Source organism: Neofelis nebulosa, chromosome 1 (assembly GCF_028018385.1).
Source record: "Neofelis nebulosa isolate mNeoNeb1 chromosome 1, mNeoNeb1.pri, whole genome shotgun sequence".
Classification (NCBI taxonomy): domain Eukaryota; kingdom Metazoa; phylum Chordata; class Mammalia; order Carnivora; family Felidae; genus Neofelis; species Neofelis nebulosa.
Genome location: NC_080782.1, coordinates 128,701,843 through 128,728,176, shown reverse-complemented (window position 1 = coordinate 128,728,176; position 26,334 = coordinate 128,701,843). Strand labels below are relative to the sequence as shown.

The following is a 26,334-nucleotide window of genomic DNA, read 5'->3' as shown; positions in this document are numbered from 1 at the left end:
ATGAACTAAGGAGTATTTGTGCTTCTAGTAGGCGGTAGATGCTTTCTGTTAGAGACCTGTGAGATAATGTAGATTGTTACATTGAAGCTTTTCAGCAGCCTTGCAGGGTTAGGTGTTGTAACCCAGTTTGGTCATGGTCAAAGCAGGGAAGTGAAGGAACCTGCTCAGACTTAACAGAGGAAGGAGGCCATCCTTCCAGGGCCAGGCTCCTGCCCTAAGGCCAAAGTTCTTATCTCACTTGAATCTGTTATTTCGAAGGGTTGAGGAATAATTCAAGATGTGGATTGACTTTCTGTTTCGGAATGTTTTAGACCTTTGAATGACCATCTCTGTTGTTGAGTTCAAAATTGAGTCTCTTTCTTTGTTTAGGAAAAGAAAATGTCTATTTTGGAGGGCCTAAATGAGGCTACATGTTCTTTGCATATTTTGGAGAAAAGGGAAACCAGCTACTGTTTGGATTTAAAAAAAATTTTTTTTTAACATTTACTCATTTTTGAGAGTGAGAGAGACAGAGTATGAGTGGGGGGGGGGGCGGTGCAGAGAGAGAAGGAGACACAGAATCCGAAGCAGGTCCAGGCTCTGAGCTGTCAGCACAGGGCCTGACGCAGGGCTCGAACTCACGAACTGAGATCATGGCCTGAGCCAAAGTCGGATGCTCAACCGACTGAGCCACACAGGTGCGCCAACTACTGTTTGGATTTTGACCTGTAAATTGCTATATGGTTTCCTATGCCTTGCCCTGATAGCATTAATTTATAATACTTGATCATTCAGTTATTTGCCCTAAGTTGACTACAGATTGGAAGTCAACCTCTATCTGGAGAGGGAAGTCACTTCCAGATAGGTCTGCAGAGAGCAGCTAAAAACTTTACTTGCCAACTTTACTTCTCTGTTTAGAAAAGATAAACTTGTCCTCCACTGAGAGACTCCAGCTTTCTGAGTTACTGACCATACAGCTGTGGATACATATGTGTAGAAGAGAAGGGCAATTGTAATTCTGAATGTCTGCGAATATGATTCTGCTATGTAAGCTTGAGAGCAAGTCTCTTCCATCGTCCTGTTTGTTTTAAACAGCAAGCTTTCAGGGGCACCTTGGTGGGTCAGTTGGTTATGCTTCCCACACTTGATTTCAGCTTAGGTCCTGATCTCATGGTGCGTGGGTTTCAGCCCCATATTAGGCTCTGTGCTGACAGCGTGGAGCCTGCTTGGGACAGTCTCACACTCTCTCTGTCTCCCTCTCCCTCTCTCAAAAATAAATAAACATTAAAAAAAAACTTGCAAGCTTTCAAGAGAAGGCTTTAGCATTTATATATTACTTGTATACCCCACAGACATCAGCCAGGCCTCACTCTTCTGGGAATGATGGCACCCTGTTGTATTTGTGTGGTGTGTTTAGCTTGTTAATACATTTTTTTTCCTGGTTGCATATTATGTTTTATAATTTGAACAGCAGAAAAAGTACAAAGAAGAAAAATATATCTCTAATCCAGCTCCCTACTTATAAAGCAGTGTGTGTGAATGTGTACTTTGTCAGTATGTATGTATGTATGTGTGTATATATATTTGCAGTCATATTGTAAATGTATTTTGCTCAGTTGCTTTTTTTTCTTCATGTACAGTTTCTCTGTCAGTAAAATATTTTACTTCATGACTTTTAACGGTTGGATATATGTAGTATTCCACTGGACAGAAAGGCCATATTTAATTTAACCAATACCTTTCTATAGTAACTAACCTGTTCACGGCTGAGGCTTAGTGAGCCTACCTTTTCTAAATGATCCATGTACCTTCTGCCGGTCGGTCACAAAAGTAGCAGGGATTCATACCAGCTTCTTCTTGTTAAAGAGACTCAGGGTCTTGATGTCCTTGGAGATCAGGCATAGATCCAGTTACTTGTTAAAAAAAAGTAAATAGAAATCATCGCCTAGATTGAGTTGATCTACTGAAGCTAAAAAATCAAGCTCTTTCAAGTTACTTGAGAAGGTCAGAAGGAAAATGTTATGTTTCAGGGCTTTGTAGCTACCATTCTCACAGCTTAGTGCAGTGATGTAGGGAATATTTTCATAGAAATGTTTCTCTTTTAGAGATTTTTTTTCAGATAAAGAAGGCTTGTTTAATTCAGGAAGAGTTATTTCATAGGAAATTAAATCTTTGTAAATCCTCTATCACATTTCCACACTTGCCAGTTCTCTGGCAAATGATGGCTTTCAAATGGTTCAGAAAGGGTTTCTTAAAAGGAAACAATTCCATGTTTTCTACATATTCATCTTTTTATTTTTGAATTGGAGAGGTGAGAGAAGCTTCCGTTTTCTCCTTGTATTTGTCTGTGGGTGATATTGGTGGCTTTTAAACTCAGAATGGTGACTACTTGTAGTGAGTTTTTAAAAACTTCACCTGATGAGAATGTTTTCTTGGGCATGATGAATGACTCCAAAGGACTTTAAAAACACAGCCAGTGATGTTCGCCAGGCGCTGGAGAGCTGCTGCTGCGTAGAGATCAGTAATTGTTACATCTTGGTTTGGTATGCTTGGTGGTGTCTAATCATGTAGTGTTCTTGGGAACCATGAAAGAATTTTCTTTTCAAGTCTTAGTGCATCGTTTTTCTGACATTGATCAAAGGTTGGAAAGCCAGTATTATATATGTAGCTAGGGCATTCATAACTGTCTTAATTCTTAATCTTTTGGCTATTTGGTTGAAATATATCTACGCCTCTTAAATATTGAAAGCATTATATCCTTTAACCTATAGCTGCAGAGTTAAAATGAATTTTATGTGAAATATTTAGTTGTGGACCACATCTTCAGCTTTTTATATGCCACAGTGGTCTTGTTTTTTTCCCTTCCATTGTCTGATAGTGAGGTCATTTTCAGTCCTCTGAGAAATTCTATTCCCAGCCAGATGCGGCTCATATATTAAAAGTAGCACCTGTGGCTAATATCACAGCAGCTTACCATAAATTTACATGGTAACTAGGATTATATCTGTCAAGACTGTTAAAAAACATCTAGATTTAATTTGATTTCCAGTATTGTAGAAGCTATCCAACATTTTGCTTCATAACTATATTTTAAAAGTTAAAAATCACTCCATTGTTAAGTTTTATAGCACTCCTAGTGCCCATTAAGTTGATTTGTTCAATGGAGGTCAGAGTAAAGCAACTTGGCTACATTAAGATCGGAAACCAACCCATTTGTGACAAATTTAGTCCTTTCGTGTGAATCTTCTCAACGTCTCTGCGCTGATTGGATTCAGGTGTAGCTTATGTCAGTAGCATTTAACCTCAAAAGAATGAGCAATGTGATTGGGTTGTTATAAATTATGGAGCGTTTTGCCTTTGCTTATTCAAACGTAGATGTTGACTCTGCTGCCCATGCCTCACTGCTCCACTGAGTCTGTCTATAAATGAGTAGTTTGGTTTTAAAGACATCTTGGAAAATTGGGGTACGTGCCCTCACCCCTTTCCCTCCTTTATGTGACCCTTCCTAAACTATTTTATTCCCCATTATCCTTTGAGTCATCTCCCACATGTTATGATTTGTGCACCTGCACTTCTGAAATTATTTTGGGGTGTCATTATATCATGTTGTTCACCAACTTTCCAGCATTTATGGATATAATAATGATTCACTGTAAATCAAAATAATTTACAAGTTACAGAGGATCTGCTCCTACAAATAAGAATTGAATGATTAATTTCTCAGTGTCCTCCCATTTGAACGTGGGTCCTTAAAAAGAAACTGCTAACATATTTCTTTGTATTTGTGAAAACTTAACTCACAGTCCAGAACTGAATTAAAGTTCAGTTTTCTGGATACTTAGTTTTTTGACATATAAACAAATGCCAGTTAAGAACGAAGCAACGTCTCTTTTGTAATCTGTAGTTGTAATTGCCTGAGCAGTCCTCTTCCTCCTGAGAGAGAGTTCTAAGTGTTGACACGCCGGGTAGGGCAGCACACAGGCCCTCAGTATGGGGGCCTTGACCCTGAGTTGGCATGCCATGTTAGGTCGGAGCTCCGTGGGGAGCATTGTGCTTTGCTGGTCATCTTTCTGGAGGGATCTTTGTAAGCTTTGAGCCCGAGCCTCACCAAGGAAGTGGAGCAATAGTCAAGAATAATTACGCTGAAAAGGTTGTGTTGAGTGGGAGAAATGATTAGGAGTGAGGCTAAAATTATACACATTGAGTGCGTTACCTGGTGTAATTAATCACTTAACAGTATAAAAAAATACTCTAATGACCAGTTTGGAGCCTTGTAAGGTATTTTTTTGGTGGAGTATGGCATCTCTTTCCTATTTGTATACCTAGGATAAATTCAGCTCCTAGGGTAACCTGGGTGCCCTACTTGGGAATCTGGATTGCCATCATAGTTTCTGCTCCGATGTCGGTGGAAAAGAAGGGTGAAAATATAACGTGGGTGTGCCCAGCACCGTACTCTCACATGGCCTTTCTCCATTGCGTCGTCCTCTCCCTCCTTACCTTACTAGGTCCTCCTGGTTGGCTTTTCTGTCCTCTCCTACCACACCCAAGTTCCTGGGGTGGGGTGGGGGAAGGGCAGGGACTATGTCCCAGGGCCCAGAGTCCAGAATGGTGCTTGGTGTAGAGCAGCAGATTGGCATATGTGAATAGCCTATACCTTCAGGGGCAGACTGTTCAGGAGATGGCGAATCTTCCAGATGCATTAAAGGTTTCAGATCCTGTACGGAAAGCAGAAACATAAGAAATTTTGCTGCCCACAGTTCTTTTTTCTCCTCCATCTTGCATTACAGTTAGAAGCACATGTATGATTTTGTTCTTAAGTGTGTCACTTGATGTTCTGAAGGGGTTAGGCATCATGAGGTGGCTGGTGATGAGGCTACCTTACCATGTAGCCACTTGCACGATCCCTAGATTTAGCCTCCAGAGGGCCCGGGAGCTACATATGTCCAGTGGCCACAGACACAACCTTAGAAGGCTGATTTTGAGAATAGAAATAAACCTTATTTTAGAAGACCTGCTTATTTTCAAAGAGAGGTATTACTTCCTCTCAACTCAGAGATGACTTAAATCTTAAAATAATCCTTGAAGTGCACAGTGCCAGCTTTTATCACTCATTAATGCCATGTTACTTTAAGTCGTTTAGATCGGGGGAAATGGCTGATCGGAAGCCAAATGGGCCAACTTTATAGCACTACATATGCACAAAGCACTTTTGCATGCATTGGCTTATAAGGCACTATGTAGTTTGGTTCTTTCATAAGTAACATCTCATGTTGAGACATGAAAACTGGTACTCACTGCATTTTTATTTAGAATTTTGTTTTAAACCGTGCAAAACAGCATTGTATAATTGTTTTTTCAGATGAGCATATATAAAGTATATATTTCTGATGATGAAATCCTCACTTGGCAAATTTTGGCTGTTTTAATATAGTTGCTATTGGATGAACAAATAGATTTCACATGAAACATTTTTCATTTATTGTATCAACAAACATTTTTTAAAACACATGCAACTCTTCCTTCACTAAATTATTAAAAGAGAAGTTGCCCTTTAAAATAAGAAACTTTTGTTATAATTAGCCCATGTTGTACATCTAATATTGTAATACTCTGGGTCTGTAATTAAAAATGGGCTCTGCTGGACGGTGTTGGGAAGAGGCACAGAAGAAAGTTACAATACATTGCCTATTTACAAATTAACCATTACCTGCCAAAAGCACATCAGACCCACACAGCGGACATCCGCTAATCCAGTGGTTAGCCGTTCCGGGCTCTAATGCACACTGTTTTACACGTTAACGGTTTTGAAGTTCCAGGCCAGAGCTGACCTTTCACATGTGCTCCGTTCACAGTAGGAATCTCCACTCACTGCTTCCTGTCAGAATGGATTATGGTGACACAGCCCAGGGCTCACTTTGGCTGCAATTAAGTTTTTGATCAGAATTATTTCGTTCACAAACAATCACATTTGTTAAAATGTTACATCTGCCCTGAAAACCACTGGCAGCCTCTCAGTTTATCAGTGTGATGTGACTGTAATTCTTCATTTGTTTTTCATAAAATGGCAAACCATGTTATATATGTTATTTTTTTTTCTTTTGCTGGTTTCTGCCTTTCATTTCATTGGGCTTGGGAGGAAACTAGGTCTTGAAATTAGAATGAATCTACTCGTAGACTTTGGGAATTTGAATGGAATTGTCTTTGGTGCAGAACAAAATTATCCAATTGAGCCAAGACTCAAACATTATTTCCGAAAATTGTTAGTGGTGGTTCTGTTTCTCACACGAGGAAACGTTTTAGCTTCGTGAGTGTGGGGGTTCGAGGTTTTGCTTCTTGGTCTGCAGTTCTGTAGTCTCTGTGCCTACTGTGTTGCAGCCTTTCAGTATTTATCATAATGCACATCTCAGAATCCATCACTATTGCCTCTGACCTTGGGTACCAGAGGCGAAACTCGCTCTTGCTCTGTTAGCCTCACCTCTCATGGTGCTTTGGCTAGTTTTTAAAAGTGATTTTCTCACTGAGAAATGGCAGCAGAGATACCCTGAAATAGTTTTTTTGTTGAGTAACCGTTTTGCCTCTGTAACATGGTGTGGATATTAGTGGCACTTTAAGTTTTACAGCTGATTTTCAGTGTTGAGTGTTGTCACCCTTTTGAGAAGTACCCCCCTTTGGAGCAGAGACGGTGATGTGGTGGTTTTGTGTGTTGGGTGGGGCAGTTTGGGAGTGCAGGGCTGGAGTTTGGATTGGAGTTTGTACCTCTGACTTAATGAAATGAACCTCTGACTTAATTTTTGTGTGAGAAGCAGATGGGAATCTGGTGCTGAGGTAGTGCTGGGCAGTGGGAGGTGATAGAGTTAGTAGGGTGTGAATTTAGGAATGCTTGAATGCTGTCTGAAATTCAAGCATTAGGTTTAGAAATTTTAATTACCTTTTTTTAAGTGTTTTTTTTTTTTTTTTTTAAGAGAGAGGAAGAGAGAGCACGCAAGAGGGGGAGAGAGGCAGAGAGAGGGAGAGAGAGAATCTTAAGCAGACTCCATGCTCAGTGTGGGGCCCTACATGGGGCTTGATCCCACAATCAAGCTCATGACCTGAGCTGAAATCAAGAGTAGAACACTCAACTGACTGAGCCACCCAGGTGCCCCTAAAAATTTTAATTACTTTTAATATATATATTTAGAATGCTATTAAAGGAATTTATTACCAGGTTTTAAATTATTGTGTTAAAACCCAAACCATTTCCCATTTGTTTTGATGTAATGAAACTTAACTTTTTACTAACTCATAAAATTACAAGTGGCAAAAGAAATGTGCTGCATCAAAAAAAATCTGTTTACCTTTAATTTTTTAAGCTTTTCAATGAAGTAGAACCTACCTAAACTTGTAAAGGCCAAAGTCTTTACTTAAATGAAATGTAAATACTAGCTATAGTAATTTAACCTTCATTTTCTCTGTTGTCAGTTGTGAGCAGATTTTTAAGTTACATCCCATTACCATGGTGTTTTTCGTCTTTAAAAAATACTGTATTTGAAATATACCTGCCCATATTTACTGTTTAAAGGAAGTATTTTTAAAGAAAGTACTGAATAGTATTGAATTTCGTGAAAAAACACCAACCTAGAAACTTCTCTTTTAGCTGTCATTGGTCAGTTCTGCCCTGCTTTCTTAGAAAGTATATACAGATGGTGGCCAGACAGGATTTCTAACTTTATTACAAGCTTATGTTAATATAGTCATTGATTTTCTTTAAAAAAATTAAAAAAAATTTTTTTTTAATGTTTATTTATTTTTGGGACAGAGAGAGACAGAGCATGAACAGGAGAGGGTCAGAGAGAGGGAGACACAGAATCTGAAACCGGCTCCAGGCTCTGAGCTGTCAGCACAGAGCCCGACACGGGGCTCGAACCCACGGACCGCGAGATCATGACCTGAGCTGAAGTCGGCCGCTTAACCGACTGAGCCACCCAGGCGCCCCTAAAAAAAATTTTTTTTTAATGTTTATTTATTTTTGAGAGAGAGAGAGAGAGACAGACGGACAGACAGTGTGTTAGCTGGGGAGGGGCAGAGAGAGAGGGAGACACAGAATCTGAAGCAGGCTCCAGGCTGTGAGCTGTAAGCACAGAGCCGGATGCAGGGCTCGAACCCACGAACTCTGAGATCGTGACCTGAACCGAAGTTGGACGCTTAACTGACTGAGCCATCCAGGTGCCCCTAGTCATTGATTTTCTTATACTCATTTTTTTTCCCCTGAGATTCTGGAATTTCTAGAACTTTATATCTATGACCAGGTATGCCCATGTAATGTGTGTGGGTCATCTGCTGAGTCATAGGAACCTTCATCATCTTTGAAGGGGGTTTTCATTGAAATCTGAGGCAGTCAGGAGAAAGAGTAATGCAGAGTGCCTTACCTCAATCAGTGCCAAAAAGCAGAGACTACTGAAATCCTGTACAGCATCTACAACGTGTAGACACGATCTCTAAGCCCCAAACCTTCAGTATATGTAAGGAAGACAATGGATGAAATACATAAGAAGGTTTTAAAGTGCTCTTCTGGGAGAGGCCGAGACAGATAATTGTGACTTGGGGTCTGCTCTCACAATATATAAAACTGAAAGATAAATTGGATGCTTAACTACCTTAAAGTTTTACTAGATCTTTTAGAAACACTTCTGAGGTCCCAAATAGGTCCTTTATGCCAGACAAAGAACTCCAGATTCTTTCCTAACTACCATGAAAAGATAAACCCTCACTTCCTAAATAGTATGACTGCTGGCTTAGAGAGACCCCAAGTCCATGCTGTGAGAAGAATCTTTTTTTTTAATCATCAAGGAACACAGCACCCATCGCTGTATTCTGGTCATCACATCACCCAGTGGGAGGAACGCTACCATCATTGGTCTACCCCCTTCCTGCCGTGGTTGGGAAGTCAAGACTGGGAGGGAGGAGTAAGTACCCCAGGTGGGAGTGCTAGGCCTCAATTCCAAGAACATGTTCCCCTTCTCAGTGTCCGGACTTTCTGTATCTCAGGACTATTCAGGCACTTTTCCATAGCATTCTGCACGGGGTCAGAAGGATTTAAAGTCAAAGCAGAACATCTCTTTTGTAAAGAAAATTAATTCAAACTAAAAATTACAATGCATGCTTTTTCTGAGCCTCAGGGATTTGGCCCAGGTAACTGCTGCGGTCCCTGCCAGCTCCAGCCCTCTTGGTCTCATGAAACATGGCTCCCTGGATCGTACCACCCCCGAATTTATTTCTGACCCCATGCCCACTCTCCATATTCACAGCTCAGCATATTTTTTGTTTTATTATAACCCCGGATTTACAACTGCTCATAATTCTCATGGTTTCAATGAAGAAGACATTTCAGAACAGCAGGGTAGGCATGGCCCCCAGGTTTGTACTTGGTGCTTGAAGAAGATGAGGCACACTATGAGGGTAATGAAGATTTTTACCTCATTGATAGCCTACCAGTATCATAATTTTGAAGGCCTAAGATGCAGATCATTTGAGATCTGTACTCATTTCTCTAAGCACAGAAGACAGAAGTACATACAGCAGTTTTGGATCCTGATTCCTTGGCCTTTTCACAGCCCTGCAGTGAATGGTCTTCTGGACAAAGAGGGGAGCTGAGTGTGAAGGTTGGGTGACACGCCCCAGTCACATATGTGCCTGGAAGAAATATTTGAGGATAAGAACTTGGGTCCCAGAGAAGACTCCTACTCTGGGGATCTTTCCACAGGGCACACTGCCTGCGTGTTGGAGGATTTGATGACATTGTCCCTGTCATTTTAAGTCTGGTGGGTGGAGTGTTTGTTCTTACAGGTTCAGTTGTCATGGTTTTGGCACAAGACATTAAGCTAATTGGTTGCTTTAATGGGTCCTCAGTTAAAGAGGAGTTTATCATCTGATGTTTTCACTGAGTATTGAAAAAAAGGAGTTAAACAAAACCTTATTTATTCCATAGTCCCCCAATTATACAGTTGCTCTTCTAGTTCTGCCCCTGCAACTCCACAATGTGTATTCGTAGAGAATTCAAAGAATCTTCAACGCTCAGAAGGCCTGGCTTGAAAAGACATGTGTGGTATACATGTCTTTCCCAAACATGCTTGAACCATTTACATGAAATAGTTTCTCAAAGAGAAGATCCCCCATTCTGTCTGAGATTGTGTGGGTTCCAAAAAGAAGTAAAGAAGACCGTGGAGCTAACTGGAAAATGGGTAGGATGTTTTAATGTTTTAAGAAAGTTCAGGGTACACAATAAATGAATATTATCACATCAGATGTGGGGGAAAGGCACAGGAAAAAAAATTATAATCGTTTTTCCTTTTTCTTTTTAAAAAATGTATTAAAAATTTTTTTCTAATGTGTATTTACTTTTGAGAGAGAGAGAGAGAGAGAGAGAGGGAGACAGAGACAGAGGCATGAGCGGGGGAGGGGCAGAGAGAGGGATACACAGAATCCAAAGCAGGCTTCGGGCTCTGAGCTGTCAGCACAGAGCTGACATGGGGCTCGAACCCACAGACCATGAGATCGTGATCTGAGCTGAAGTCACTTAACCAACTGAGCCACCCAGGTGCCTCTAAAAGATTTTATTTATTTTAAGTGACCTCTATACCCACTGTGGGGGCTTGAACTCACAACCCTGAGATCAAGAGTCACATGCTCTTCCTACTGAGCCAGCCAGGTGCCCCCATTTTTTCTTTTCCTAAATTTTCTGTTATGCTTAATTTTTCTCTTGTAGTTAAACTTTTAAAATAAAAAAGTACAGGGCGCCTGGGTGGCTCAGTCGGTTAAGCGTCCGACTTCAGCTCAGGTCACGATCTCATGGTCCGTGAGTTCGAGCCCCGCGTCGGGCTCTGGGCTGATGGCTCAGAGCCTGGAGCCTGCTTTGGATTCTGTGTCTCCCTCTCTCTCTGCCCCTCCCCCGTTCATGCTCTGTCTCTCTCTGTCTCAAAAATAAATAAACGTTAAAAAAAAATTAAAAAAAAATAAAAAAGTACAGGAAACTTATTTTTGTATAATTAGCTTTTAGGTAAAGGAAAGAAATGGAAAAAGTATAACCTGACATCAGGGATTTGTCCTAAACACACACTTGGATCCTTTGGAGTCTCAGTTCTCTCTCCTCTGTAAAGTAGGAATGATGAACCTGCTACATGGTGATGTACTATTATTTGTAGCTGATACTCTTTAAGAAGATTTTTTTAAATGTTTATTTTTGAGAGGGAGAGACAGTGTGGGAGAAGGGACAGAGAGAGAGGGGGAAGACACAGAATCTGAAACAGGCTCTAGGCTCTGAGCTGTCAGCCCAGAGCCTGGTGCAGGGCTTGAACTCATGAACCATGAGATCATGACCTGAGCCAAAGTCAGATGCTTAACCGACTGAGCCACTCAGGCGCCCCTAGCTGATACTCTTTTTTATTGAACATTATGTGTGAAGGTGCTGTGCTTTGTAATTGGTGCACATCACCTCCTTGTGTCCAAATGGAGTCTTTACCTAGCCAGTTCATGTAGCTTGTTTGGGGTTTGGGTACAGAGCCCAGGTTTTGGATTCCTCAACTAATACTCTTTCAATCCATTGCACTGCTTCTCATGTAGTAGGTTGTTTTTCGGTGTTCTATTCCTCTGAAAATCAAGTAAAAATTTAAATAAATTAACCAAGTTTATCCATTCCCCTATTGATGGACATTTAGGTTCTTGGCACTGTTTATTATTACTGTCAGTTTTTTAACAAACATCTTTGTGTATCCTTGTGTACATATGTGAGAGTTTCCTTAGGTTATAGATCTAAAAATGTAATTGTTTGGGGGCACCTGGGTGGCTCAGTTGGTTAAGCGTCTGACTCTTGATTTCAGCTCAGGTCATGATCTCATGGTTCCTGAGAGTGAGCCCCTCGCCAGGCTCTGTGCTGATGGTGTTGAGACTGCTTGGGATTCTCTCTCTTTCTCTCTGCCCCTCCCTTGCTCTGTCTCTCTCTCAAAATAAATAAAACTTAAAAAAATATAATTGCTGGGGCAACTCTCTGGTATGCAGATTCACTTCCTAACCTGATATACAGATTAATAAATGAAGTTTCAGGGTTGTGAGAAGTCAGGGCTTGGGGACAGTCACATTGTAGCTCATTGCCAAGACTCTTTTTCATCAGAGAACCCTATCCATGCACGAGCCTAGAGTAACCTATAGTGAGCGGAGTCCTCATGATTTTCAGACTGATGCGAGCTGATTTTGAAGTGGTTCTGGAAGTGTGGGAAGGTGTACGTACAGTGTAGACATAATGAAAACTGGAATTAGCAAGTGGGCTGTCAGTCCAAGGTATGAGTACTTGAGGGCAAAAAGACCCATTTTTTACCAGAACTCACTCTCGATAGCACTAACTTGTAATGTCGCCAGTAATGTTGCAGGCTTATAACATGTCACCTTAAAAATTTACAACTATGCATAGCATTAAATTCAAACCCAAGTTAATGAATGTCTGTTGTCTGAAAAAGGATACTTTGTGTTTAATTTCACAGATTGCATTTTCCATTTAATTTCACAAGTCAAAAGGCTCCAGGTTGTGACAGAAATGTACCTATTTGCTGTCTCCGTTCCTGTACAGATGCCCGTGAAAACTGGTGCTGGTCAAGCTGGCTCAGGTTCTGCGCATGCTGGGACTGGCGGAACTGAGTTCAGATGTTGCGTGTCCACTTCAGCGGTGCTGGGGTTGGGATGTGCATGCCTCTTCTCTGCTCTACCGTCTCATCCAGCTGTATTTTAATCATCTCATTGCTTTCACTGGAGGAATCCTCTTGTCCACTGGTCTTTATAGGCATAGAGAGTTATATATATATATTTGTCTGGGTAAGCAAATCGATAAGCTTTCAATAAAGCGTATCAGACCATTTCTTTGGCAGGACCGACAAGAACAGCTTGTGAAGCAGAGCTGTTTCCAATGGAGCATGAAAAGCTTTGAAATTTCTCAGTAATAGCAGAAAGCAATATTTGAAACCATCCCTAAACAGTTGTTTGTTTTCCTCTTCCCTAACCAAGTTTATAAAAATTTGGTCAGACAGGCGTTTTGTTTTGTTTTGTTTTAAAATATTTTCAGTGTCTTGTTATCTGCTGAATGCACATGTGTTCCTGCACTTTTTCTTTCACGATTGAAACTTTAAACCCTTCCCTTAAGTCCCTCTAAAAACCTTCCTTTGCCCAGTACGGTTTGCATATGTGAGAAGGGTTGAAGGGATCTGGACCCTGGAGAAACCTCACGATTTGAAATCTGCCTGAGTAGTTGTTCACCAGGAATGGCCATGGTTAGTGCCATAGGGGCTCTTTGTCTTTCTCTCCTACCAAGATTCCTCACCCCAAAAAGACATTGGTTAATTGGGGTGTTTCAGTTTAGTTAATCACATCATGAGTGCCTGTGAACATAGCAAGAAGCATGATTGAAGCGTTTATAAAAATTTGGCTCATAGTAAGTCCCATAATTTGTTTGAAAGAATTACCTCTTCGGTGACATTAAAAAAAAAAAAACAACACAAAGATTGTGGTTTATAACACCACACCTGGTCCAGATTGTACTGGATGAATCCATATTTGCTTCACTGTAAATGATTTTGAGGGTGGAATTCTTGGATTGCTTTCTGTCTTGTAAGCCCTTGACATTGTACTGGTACCTGTGTGCGCACAAACCTCCTGACATGGGAAAGGCCGGCTCAGCCTCCCACTGAAATGGAGGTTGGCTGCATTTATTCTGCATGTTCCTAGAATGAGGAAATGATATGACAATAAACAGAAATGCCCTTGCTGAAGAGAGAAGGGAAGCTGGTGTTTATCTGGTCAGGTGGTTTAGATTAGCCATGATGCGGCTCTGTATTATGTTACTTTAAATCATTGTGTCCCAACAGGACATAAATTATGAAGATTGTTACAGTATGTTTCATCCTATGTAAGATCAACAAATTGGAATAATTTTTTTATAGGAAAATCACAGTGCTTTTGGCAAGGCTATTGAAGCCTTTAATTTGACTTGAGTATTTCTAAAATATTATTGCCTAATATATAAAGTATGATTTGCATAAGGTATGAAATAATAAACTTTTAAAGACAAAAGGGAAGGATTTCTCTGTAGCAGCTGCATCAAATGGCAGAGCACTCCCATTCCATCCATATCTATATGTTTTCTTTGTCCCGGCGTCTTAGAGCCAGTTGTGTGCTCTTCCTCTAGTGGGATTGCAAATGAGCTGTGCAGGTCTTGGTGCAGACTTGGAGCTTCACTGTGTGCTGCCTGCCCATCAGCCCTCATGTGCACAGAGAAGGCAGCCGCTCTGTGGTGGAACAGAATGGGAGCCTGCTCTGAAGAGGGAAAACAGACTTTCCCATGCAGGACATGCAGGAAAACAAACCATTTTTTTTCTTTCTTTCAGGATATTAGGAATTACTAAAAAAAACCAAAAAACAAAGCAAAACCCCAAGCCCCCCAAGTCCAACTTGATCAACAGCTGAAGCCAAGGTAATTTATATAGGAGTATTGCAAAAAGAATTGACCTAAGTAAGCGCTTATTCTTTTGTTTCTTCTGTTCATTACTGTTTCCTGCATTGTGAGCCTTATTTGTGAATTTTTAACACAGAGACTTAAATTTTTTTCATTTGTATTCAGAATACAACTGAATTTATTTGGCCACACGGAGCAAATTTTCTAGATTAAAAAAAAAGAACAGCTCAAAATTCCTTTGTGTGATATTGAAGCGGATTGGAACCTTTTCAGTGCACCACAGTAGCATGTGTTCTGTGCAAAGCGCTCTGCATGTTTTTATGAGACCTCCTCACACAGTGAAGTTAAATAGTAGAGCCTCCGATTCACAGGGACTAGGAGAGGTGAAGGAGGTTTAGGATTCGCTCAAGGCCAGAGAATGAGACAAAGCTGGGATTAGAATTTTGCAGGATGAAATGACACCATCCACCAGACCTTCTGAGTCTTTTGATACCAAAAACAGGGTAAGTGCTAAGTCTGTTTTACTCTCTGTGTGTCTCAAGCCCTGAGAATATTCTTAATTCATTAGTAATACTATTTAAAACACAGAAACAATCAAGTCCCTAGTTTCAATCTGTTCACCATAGGAAGATCACTCCTTAAACCTCATGATAACAGGTTGAGGATGAATTCTGAATATATTCGTGGTTTGCTTTAGCTCAGTGTCTGAAGACTCTGACAGGTTCAGGGACCTTTCCAAGTTCACAACCTATGTGTGCACTTTGAAACAAATAAATACAGATGCCTTAAGAGATGGTCTCTTTCGTCACCAGGCTTCTTCTGGATTGACACTGTTTTCTGCGAAGTGGGTCTGGCAGGCTATTTGCTTGCAGTGATCCCTTGCAGCTGTCTATCACTGGAAGTCCTCTGCTATATTATCAGGATCCCTGATTAGGCTTGAATATTTGTATTTGAGTGATGTATTTTTCTTACAGGAAACATTAGCAAATGTTGCCAAAACTGTACTTAAAAACTCTTAAAAGAAGAATTGATTGCGTTTAGAACAAAGCAAAGGGAAGCCTAAGTATGAACTTGATGTTGTGACAGACCTTTTTATACCATCAGATATTTTGTGATGTCCAGTGAGATGAGACCCTGTTTTACAAAATGTGTACTGTTTGTAGAAGATGTATTTTCTGTACAATTAAGCTAAATGAGGCGTTGCTTTTTTCCTTTAAAATAATTTTTGAGGCCTCCCTGACCCTTTGTCATGCCGTTTGGGGAGTAGGTGTTCTTTCTGCTCTAAGCCCCTGTTCTCTTCCTTCAACCCCTTTGGTTATTGTTGAAGGATCTCGACTTTGAGTTTAATTTTATATACTCCAGTTGTAGTGGGAGCTTTTTGCCTTCTCTCTTTTGAAAATTATCTGACAATTTCATGTCAGATATACACTAGAATTACATAGTTGTACCTCTTAAAATGAGCCATTTGATTATAAAGAAGAAAAGGTAAGGAGTAGGCTGCCATTTTGCCTATTATTTGATTTTTAAAAATGTATTTGGCCAGATCTTCTCTATATCTTAGTGGCTTGGATGCATAAAGTTAAAGCCTAGGGACATTTTTCTATATAGATTTGAATTTTTGTAAGTTTTATAATGATGACAATGCTAAGGGGCCTCAATTCTAATTCTTTAAGAATCTAATTCATAAATTCTAATTTGCTAAAACAAAACAAAACACTTGGGTAGTCTTTGTAATACCTCTTACCTCATGAGACTCCTGAAAGTGAACAAATAGGGATTATCAGCTGATTAGGAAAGACAGCCTCCAAGGGGGCTTTTCCAAAGCAACTGGCTGGCAGTAATGAACAGCCACAGTGAACAGTGAGGCATCAGAAGTTATTTGACATTGGGAAACTCCGGGTAAATGGCTTCTCTCATGGATTCCCCTTGGGGTGATTTTGAAACCCTGGTTTCCCTCTGCTTTAGGGGGAAAAGATGAACAGCAAATGGTCAAACGTGCTGATTCCAAGAGAGCAAAACTGAAGGATTGTGAGAAATTTTAGAAGCAGCTAATCAGGTGGAGCTGTTGGTATGCCACATAGTAGCTGATTAGTAGCTGATGATGATGTGGGGAGATGTTATTTATTTATTTACTTATTTAACTTTATTTATTTATTTATTTATTTATGAGCATGACAAGATGAGTTTATTGAAGTTACTATGGATATCCCATGGGGAGGTGTAATTTAAACTTATGTGCAGAGAACTTTAGAAATAAGTAATGTCTTTTCACGGAAGAGATATTCTCAGCTTGTAATCATCTTGTCCAGAAAACTTTTTAGGCACACATCAGATATGTGGTATCTATCTAGTTAGAGGACTTTCCCTAAAAGTGGAACAGAAATAATGAGCTCTTAGGTAAAATTGTGGGTGAAGGTGTTTATGTTGGTTAAACTCTGCTGCCTGGAGAAGAATAGATACTCTTCTGTAGACCTCTGTCAAAGAGTTGTTTTCCTACCCTGGGAATTTAGTCGTAATTTACTAATGTAATTATAAATCCTAGCTCTGCAAAAGAAAATTATTTTGCAGCTTGCTTCATTTAACAGTATATGTTGAAGGTAGTACCATGTAATTAGCTAAAAGCTGTCTTATTTTTCTGAATGGCTGTTTAGGATATTAGGGTAATTGCCAAAAATGGTGACTTAAGAACTTTTCTTTTTTTTTATTAAGGCTCTGCACTGTTATGGTTCTGTGAGCACAGGTTTTGAAGGTAATGTGTAGGAAGTGAGCCTGCTATCTCTCAGGTAGTATACTTATTACCACCAGCTGAAAGGGCACTAACTTAGCCTACAGCGTTGTAGAGCAGGCTGCTCTTTCAGTAGCTTGTGGGCATTGTCTCAAGTGTCTGGGGAAGCCACTTTTAAGTTCAGAGTGGGATATTCTTGGCTTGAGTTATTGGAGATGTTGCACTCTGTGGTGGATCAAGTAGAGGCAGGTAGATTAGCAGCCTGGGACTGGTGAGGGTTGTATCTATCCCCAGACACATATACGGACTGCCTAGGGGGTGGTCCTCAGGTAAGATCTTTAGTCTGGCTCTTCAGGGAGACATGGGTCACGTGCTTGGCTAAGATGCTTACTGACAGAGTGCTGGTTCCACTGGAAATCTTTCTATGAAGAAGATCTACCCACTGGAAGATTTCCACTGGAAATCTACCCACTCAGAGAAAGTTTTCCATATGTTTCTGATTTTTCTCACCCTTGCAAGGGTGAATTTCTTTGGTCTTCCAGTGGTTCTTATACTAGGTTCAGAAAGGAATTCTTCCTCTCCGGGCCCTAGACACTATAATGTTAAAGTGTTGCTGATGATAATAATCACTAGCATTAACTGAGTGCCGGATAGAATGCCCAGTAAACTGCAAATTATGTTAAAGAAATTACATTTTTACGTAAGAAGAAACTGAGGCTCATTTCAAATGTTAAGTGCTTTCTCAGAGATCAGATAGCTAGTAAATAGCAGCACTAGGATTTCAGTCTAGGTCTCTGACCCTAACGTTTTTGCATTTGACCAGTTGTGCAGTGTGCTCAAAATGAGAGTGACACTTGGGAGGAAAAAAAGCATGGATCAACTACCCCTTTGGTTGTGTCTGTTCCTCACAATTCTCATGTCGCTAGTCAAGGGTATTCTTCTGTTGCCTGCAGTGGCTAGAACAGTTAACAGTCTTTTTCATGAGAAAGTCACGGTGAGTCACATAATGTTCTGGGGCAAAGGACGCCTTTCCTTGGTGCACCGAGCAATGTTTATGTGATGGATCAGTCACCAATACTAAGGGAAGGTCCCGTCCTGTGACATGTGCGTGCTTGGCAATGATCTTGCTATGCATTTTGCTTAATAATTTTCATTATTTTTAATTAAAGTTGAAGAAGTGCAGACTCTAGCTGAAATTAAGGTAGGTTGTATTGCCGGAATCTGGTAATTACTTTAATTGATCACAAGATAGTTTCCTTGATCACCAATTAGACTAAATTGCCGATCATGTTTCAAGACGTGAAGAAATGCCCAAACTGATTTATGTAATAGTGTTTTCATTTCTAATCAGACGTAAATATCATTTCCTTCCATAGCAATTGTGTTTTATAAAAGAAGAGTTCTAGGCCTACAAACGTAAAGGTGATTCATAAACAATAGAGTTCTAATTCATTGAATGGGTAAAGGAAGTATTTAGAGGCTTAATGGAGATTGTACTGGGGAAATTACTTTGGAGTCGCTGGTGCTCATTTTCTTAGTGGGAGATGTGTTCTTTTTTAGTGCGTAATTAAAATAGTCTATAATCAAAATATAAAAGGCAGCAGATTTAAAGAACATATATCAAAGAGAATTGCTCTGAGTAATGAAAGATTTGTATTATAAGTGTGTGCTAGAAGTTAAGTCTTAGAACTTAATAAATGATACATGTTATTTGGACTGAAGCTGCTTTTTAAATTCAGGGTGCTTTTAAACATTTCACAGATTGATACAGGATTTTTGTTTTGGTTTTGTGCATCTGATAGTCTTTCATATTTTCATGGAATAAAATGAAACAAAAGGAACTTTAAGAAAAATTAAAGTTCCCAAAGAATACTTGATTTGGGGTTCACGGAAAAATCTTTTAATTGCTGATGGTTTGGAGATTTCCAAATGACAAACTTCATTGGTCTAATTTACGGTGATTGTAATGCTTACATTCCTTAACATGGCAGAGTGACTTAAAAAGTCATACTTCATCATGCATTCATTGACTTGTTCATAAAATGTTTGTAATTTGCAATAGAGGAAAGACTGAAACTATTATCAGCCATTATATGTTATTTGTTGGCCATATGTTTGTTTGAAATGTCCGTGGCTCAACAGAACATGGCTCATAGACAAACTATGCTGTAAATTGGCACTGAAAACCCACCTAAACAGGTAGGCCTATGTTAAGAAGTTAACATGAGCCAAAATATTTTAATATGAACCATGTTACATACACTGTAGTATCTCAGCTCCCTTTAGAGTGAGATCTTCATTTGCATGGCATCTTTGTTTTTTTTCCAAACTAACTTTTAAAAATAGAACAGGTATATGTGTGGTACAAATTCAGAAGGCAACCAAGGGTCTAGTAACTCTTTTCCTGTCCCTGATTCTCAACCATCCAGTTTCCCTTCACCTGCTGTCATTCGCTGTTACCAGTTTCTCATGCGTGGTTGCAGAGATATTAATGCATGTAGTTTCTTCTCTTTTTGTACAACTCAGACTATTGTTATGCATTTGTTTTTCATTTAGTAATATGTCTTGGAGGTTTTTCCATGTCAGAAGATAGTTACTTGATTCTTTTCAGTGGCTGCATAGTACTCCAGTGTGTAAATGTACCCTCATCTATTTAATCAGTTTTTTACTGATGGACCTTTGGCTTTTTCAAATCTGTGACTCTTACAAGCTGTGCAGCAGTGACCATTCTTATAATTTATGTATAAGTGTGTCTACAGGACTAATTTCTAGACGTGTAGTTGTCTAGCTGAAAGGCATGGGCGTTTTTAATTTTGATGAATGTTGTCAAATTTTCTTCCAGAGTGATGATATCAGTTTATGTTCACCAGAGACATGAGTGCCTTTTCTCCCCTGTCTTCATCAACAGAATATTATCAGACTTTTTGATCTTTACCAAACTGATAGATTTAACTTAGTTTCCCACCCCCACCAACTTTCCTGAGATACACTTGACTTAAAACTTAGTATTCAATTTGTACTTCTTTTATCATGTATGACTTTGAGCAGTTTTCATGTTTAAGAACCATTTGATTTCTTTTGTTATCTGTTATGTCCTTGGCTCATTTAAAAAAATTGGGTGGTTGATCTTTTTCATATTAATTTGTAGGAATTATTCATGTTGGGGAAGTATGTACTGCAAGTACAGCTTACTGTTTGTCTTTTAATTTTGTTTGTTGGTTTTTATTGCCATACAGAAAAAAAATTTAATGTAGTAATATTTACCTGTTTTTTAGTAGTGGTGTAAAGTTTTCTGCCTATAGAATTCATACATTTCTTGTTAAGTTTATTCCTAGATAATTTTTGGTGCCATTTTAGATGGGATCTTTTCTTCCAATATAGTTTCTAATTAGTTGTTGTTAGTATAAAAAGGCGTTTTTGTTTTTTTTTGGCTTGGCTTTACTTGGGAATCGTCTTGACTTTGATGGGAATATTCTACTATTTCCCTTTTAAGAATAATATTACCTTTTGGACTGAGACTGTGTTCCTTTATTTAAAGAGGGGTCAAATTTGGGTTCTTACTAATTGTTGTTATGATGAACAAACAGTGATGATTACCCATGTAGCCAATTTTGGTATGTACATTTTGATGCTGTGGTTACATGTTCCTGTATTACCCTCCAAATATAAAGCAATTTTTGTACTCATTACTTACTATAAAGAGAACACAATTGATAACAACAAAAAGAGAGGCCATATAATCTTATTTCATTAAGAGTTTTAATACATAAGAAATATTGAATTTATCAAATATTTTTTCAGAATTTGTAGAAGTCATGATTTTTCTCTTGGTTAATATGGTGAAATATATCATTATATTTCTTATATTGAGCATTCCTTAGAAAAAATCCCATTTGTTCATGGTGTTTTGCTAGGTTTTGTTTATTAAGATTTTACTTAATGTGAGATCAATCTATAGTTTTATTATTATATGCTATCTTTGTGGGAATTTGGAGACAGTGTTATGGTAGTTTATAAAAATAATTTGGATATATTCCACTTTTTCTGTGCTCTGGAACAGTTTAGTTAGTATTAGGGTTAACTCTGCTTTCAAGGTTTTGTAGAATTTTTCTTTGAAATGCCTGGGAACTGTTACTTTTTGGTGTCACTCTCATTTGTATGTTTTTGTCTTCTGGGATCAGTTTTGATAATTTTTATGAAGGAACTATTTTACCTATGTTTCGAAATTTATTTGTATAAATATTTGTATCTGTTTAAAATTACTTTTTTGTATGTTTTGAAAAAAATTTTAAATGTTTATTTATTTTGAAAGTGAGCAGGGGTGGGGTAGGGACAGAGAGAGAGAGACACACAGAAGATCCAAAGCAGGCTCTGCGCTGATAGCAGTGAGGTTGATGTGGGGCTTGAACTCACAAACCATGAGATCATGACCTGAGCTGAAGTTGGATGCTTAACTGACTGAGCCACCCAGGTACCCCGAAGTATCTTATTTTCTGTTACATAATTTTTACAGCTTTTGGATTTATTAGTTCTGCCATTTTTCTTTCATGTTCATTTACATCTGCTGTTCTCTTTATAGTCATTCTTGTTCTCCTGCCTTCATTAATTTTTATTTATTTGTTTATGAATTTATTTGTTTTTACTCTTTCATTTTCTTAAGCATGTAAAGATGTTTATTCTGATCATTGCTTTACACATATCCTGTATGTAGTGCATACATTATTAATTTCTATTCAGTTTCAGTTGTGATTTCTTCTTTTAATCAAGAATTTAAAAGGAGGACTTAAAAAAATTTCCAGGTAGTACTTTTTTTTTTTTTTTAAATTTTTTTTTTTCCAACGTTTTTTATTTATTTTTGGGACAGAGAGAGACAGAGCATGAACGGGGGAGGGGCAGAGAGAGAGGGAGACACAGAATCGGAAACAGGCTCCAGGCTCCGAGCCATCAGCCCAGAGCCTGACGCGGGGCTCGAACTCATGGACCGCGAGATCGTGACCTGGCTGAAGTCGGACGCTTAACCGACTGCGCCACCCAGGCGCCCCCAGGTAGTACTTTTTGCTACTTTTGTTTTTAATTTAATCAGAGGATGTCGTCAGCACTGTTTCTACTTTTTGGAATTTATTGAGATTTTCTTTGTGGGCCAATATATGTTCAATTTCTGTGAGCGTTCAGTAAATATTTTATTTTATTTAAAAAATTTTTTAAATGTGTATTTATTTTTGAGAGAGAGACAGAATGCGAGTGGGTTGGGGCAGAGAGAGAGGGAGGCACAGAATCCGAAGCAGGCTCCAGGCTCTGAGCTGTCAGCACAGAGCCTGACACGGGGCTTGAACTCTTGAGCCTTTGAGCTGTGAGATCATGACCTGAGCTGAAGTTGACCACTTAACCGACTGAGCCACCAGGCACCCCTCTGCCTCATTGATTTTGTTGCTATGTTATTTGTAGTATAGCTATTCATAATTATTCAATCCTCATTGAAGATACACTTTATACATTAAAAAAATTTTTTTTTACATTTGCCTGTGTCTTTATTTCCAGCATTTGAGGTTTGCTTTGTGATTCATGTAGTTTTCTCTTCTTCTTCTTCATTTTTTTTTTGATAGGGGATAGGGGCAGAGAGAGATTCTTAAGCAGTGTCCATGCCCAACCCAGAGCCCAACGAGGGCTTCTTTCCCACGACTGTGAGATCATGACCTGAACCGAAATCAAGAGTTGGGCACTCATTCCAACCCTTTTTTCTTTTTAAGTTTTATTTATTTTTCTTTTTTAAGTTTTTATTTATTATGCAGTAATCTCTGCACCCAATGTGGAGCTCGAATTCATGACCCTGAGATCAGGAGTTGCATGCTCCACCACCTGAGCCAGCTAGGTGCCCCAGTGTTCTCTTCTTTTCAGTTGGATTATGGCTCTTTATGTTTACTGATTGGAAAGATGTTTGGTCTTGTTAACCATGACAGAGCCGATATAATTTTTTCTCCCTTCATTTAAATCATGATGGATTTGTGTTTTCTTTGCTTCATTTGAATTGTGTTTTCTTTGACCTAATTGTGAATGCTTTTATTATTATTTTTGTTTTTCTTGTGGACGCTATTATACCTATAATTTTACACAGCATACTTAATCCTCTATTTCTTTAGATTGCATTTATTTTATTTTATTATTTTATTTTTTAAGTTTATTTATTTTGAGAGAGAGAAAATCAGCAGAGGGGGGAGAAGGGCAGAGGGGGGACAGAAGGGCAGAGGGGGGACAGAAGATCTGAACTGGGTTCCACACTGACAGCAGGGAGTCCAATGCAGGGCTCAAACTCATGAGCTGTGAGATCATGACCTGAGCCAAAGCTGGACGCTCAGCTGACTGAGTCACCCAGGCAGCCCTTTAGACAGCATTTCTTTAGATAGTGATATTCCCACTGAACAATATCAAAATTGAATTTCTACTTTCTTCTACTTTCCCTTCACCATGCAGTTTTGTTTCATTTTATTTTTAGTTTGAGTGCTTTAAATATACTTTGGATCTTTCAACTTTCAGACTTTTTAAACTTTCATTTACCTTTTCCATTTCTTCCCCTTTTCTTCCATCTCTTCTAATAGTTAATAACATTGCATTGCATTTCATGACTACAGTCCCTGCAGTTGTTTTAAATATATTCCTAGAGCTGAGTCAGTTTGTTGCTTACTGTCTGTACCTTTGGTACCGTTTTTCCATCCATCTGTAGTTACTTATATTTCATCCTTTAATAAAAATTTCCATAGAAAGGATGAAGAGGATGAATTACATTTGAACAACAGTTTAGTTGGGTATAAAATTCTTTGCACTTTGGTTTCCTTAAGTCTTTATAGGCATTGCTCCTCTGATTTCTGTGTTAAATGTTGGCACGTGGAAGTTTGAAGTTGGCCAGGTTATTTTTCTTTGTATAAATGAATTGATCCTTTTGACTAGATGCCAAAAGGATTTTTAAGTCATCAAATTCACTAACTTCACTGGGATGTGTAGAAATGGTTGAATTCTTACAATCAATAGATTTAAATCTTTTATTTCTGGGAAAATTTTTGAGTTATATCTCAAAAAAGTTACCTTTATGTTAGATCTACTTTGTCTTCTGTACTTATTTTAAATTCTTATAAACTCTTATCAATTTCTAGTTCATTTTGTCCATCTTCTCAGACCTATCCTCTAAGCTTCTCACTGGATTGTTAGTGGTGTCTATTCTGCCTTGGGCTCCTGGCAGTTTTCTTTGGTGGAATGGTTTTAGAAAGCCTGTACTTTTAGCTAGCTCAAGGCTTTTAGGTTCCAACTGGCATTCTGGTAACAAATAGCTAGGGCTGTAAAAAGAAATCTTAGAAAGAAGGGACAGATGCTTTTCACCATCTGCCAGTTTTGCTGTTTATTCCTGTTCCTTCTTTATTAATGCCAGATAATCAGAATTCCCTTTTGAGGTTTTGCTTTTTTCCTCTCCACTCATTTCACTTCCTTGCAGAAATCCTTTTTACTTTAATTTGAATGAGTATTGTTATGCATGTTTTTAATTTGTGGATTTAAAAATATTTGGGGGATTATTTGGTTCTGTTATATGGAAGAAGGATTATGAAATTGTCTCCTTGCTCCCAGAGCAGAAGCAAGCATTCTCTCCCTAGGGAAGAATTAGTAGTAGATCCTGTGTAAATGGTTTATTGGGCTTTGTGATATTTAATTAAATGCAAATATTAGGTGACAGTTGAAATATGTAAAGCAGAGGAATACACAGATTTGGAGGATCTTTGGAAGTGCCCTTTATTTTCCACCCCTTTTACGCCCTATGTAGGTATGGTAGGTTTTTCTTTGGTCAGTGCACCTCTTAGTGTATGAGTATTCTCTTTAAGTCCTATCTGTTATAGAGTAGATTTTGCTACCATGCTGAGAGCATGCTGGTAATTAAAAATTTGAGGAGCGCTTCTGACTATGTTCAAATCATCCCCTTGATCCACTTGGTTCTTTGGAAATAGTAAGGGATGCTAAATGTCACTTTGGACCTTTAGGGTAACATAGTTCAAAGAAATTGTGGCCACAGGGTTTAAGAGCTTGGGTAACTGACTTTGCCCACCTAATTTCTTATCATTAAGCTGTTTTCCTCAGTCAGTGTGCATCAGGGTATTACTCCATAGTATATTCTCTATTTGTCTGGGATTTATGGCATGTGGGAAAAGGAAAATGCCATTCTTCTGGGAGACACCAACTGGAATATTCAATTTACAATAAGTGAGACTGTGATTCTCACTTATCGTTGCATTCTGTAGGGTTTATCATATGCAGTTTGGCCAGAGCAGCGCATGGTAGCAGTGTGTGCCATTGCTGATCTCTTACTTGGGGCCAGGAGCTGTGCTGAGTGCTTGTATGTCACCCATCTCATTTTTATTAGGGTGACTACATACTGCTTTTTATTATGATCCCCAGTTTACTGACCAGAGAACCGAGGCTCACGTGACAGGTTGTAGAGTTGGAATTTAAATTCAGCACTTTCTGGTTCAAAAGCCCCTGCCCCATGGGGCGCCTGGGTGGCTCAGTCGGTTAAGCGTCCGACTTCAGCTCAGGTCACGATCTCACGGTCCGTGGGTTCAAGCCCCGCGTCGGGCTCTGGGCTGATGGCTCAGAGCCTGGAGCCTGCTTCCGATTCTGTGTCTCCCTCTCTCTCTGCCCCTCCCCCGTTCATGCTCTGTCTCTCTCTGTCTCAAAAATAAATAAACCTTAAAAAAAAAAAAAAAAAAAAAGCCCCTGCCTCTAATGACTGTATTACTATCTCTCAGGGGGAGTGCTTAACTTTGGAAGCCTTCTAAAGCTAAACAAGAGTACAGCGTTATAGGCAAACAGACTAAAAATTCTCATTATACATCATTTAATGCAGGTTAATTCTGTATTTGAATAAGATTTTTTTCAGTTTATTTATTTATTTTGACAGAGAGTGTGAGCAGGGAAGGGGCAGAGAGAGAGAGAGAGGCAGAGAGAGGGAGAGAGAGAATCCAGAGCAGGCTCCGTGCTGTTAGCATGGAGCCCAACACGGGGCTTGATCTCATAGAACATGAGATTGTGACCTGAGCCGAAATGAAGAGTCCAGTGCTTAACTTACTGAGCCACGCAGGTGCCCTGTATTTGAATAGGTAAAACAGACTTTCACTTTTGACTT

At 39.1% G+C, this 26,334-nt stretch overlaps 1 protein-coding gene across 4 annotated transcripts in view; it reads left to right on the top strand.

Annotated features, from left to right (window-relative positions):
* Positions 1 to 26,334, top strand: part of PCBD2 (pterin-4 alpha-carbinolamine dehydratase 2) — an 80,243-nt gene that overhangs the window by 23,241 nt on the left and 30,668 nt on the right. The window contains exon 1 of one of the 4 annotated variants that reach the window (XM_058736159.1): positions 14,410 to 14,467. The exons of the other annotated variants lie outside the window; for them this stretch is intronic. The gene's annotated coding sequence lies outside the window, so the exon portion shown is untranslated. Of the gene's footprint in view, positions 1 to 14,409; positions 14,468 to 26,334 lie in introns of those variants that run through there. 4 annotated transcript variants of the gene reach the window in all.